Source organism: Gekko japonicus, unplaced genomic scaffold (genome assembly GCF_001447785.1).
Source record: "Gekko japonicus isolate JY-2015 unplaced genomic scaffold, Gekko_japonicus_V1.1 scaffold87, whole genome shotgun sequence".
Classification (NCBI taxonomy): domain Eukaryota; kingdom Metazoa; phylum Chordata; class Lepidosauria; order Squamata; family Gekkonidae; genus Gekko; species Gekko japonicus.
The window spans coordinates 745720-746139 of NW_015164184.1; the positions used below are offsets into that span (position 1 = coordinate 745720).

The window sequence follows — 420 nt, forward strand, 5'->3', positions numbered from 1 at the left end:
GGGGAGCAGGGCGAAGGGGTCGTCAACTCCCCCCCCCCAAAAAAAAACAAGCGAGCGAGACCCGCCTCAGTGCAGGTAACAAGTTTGTAAGTTGGGCTGCCGAGGTCGCGGAGAGGCGAAGGGAGCGGCCTCCGGGTGGCCTCGGGAGGACGGGAGTCCAGAAGCAGCCCCTCGCTTCCCTTTCCATGAGGAAAGGTGGAGGGGAGGGAGGCGAAGGACTCCCCCCGGGCCGCTGCGTCCGCTCGGGCAGCGGGGCAAAGTGGCGGCGGCGGCGGCGGGGGGACAGCCGCAAAGGGGCTGCTGCGGGCGGCGTGTAACGGTCCTCCCCGGGATCTAGCGGGCTGAGTGAGGAGGAGGCACCGCTGGGGAGAGAAGGGGGCAGCGAGGCGGGGAGGGAGAGCGAGGCGGGGGGGCAGGCAG

The 420-nt window shown here is 70.5% G+C and overlaps 1 protein-coding gene across 1 annotated transcript in view; it reads right to left on the reverse strand.

The window, feature by feature from the left end:
* ZEB1 (zinc finger E-box binding homeobox 1) overlaps positions 1 to 420 on the reverse strand; it is a 198926-nt gene that overhangs the window by 119352 nt on the left and 79154 nt on the right. The window lies entirely within an intron of this gene.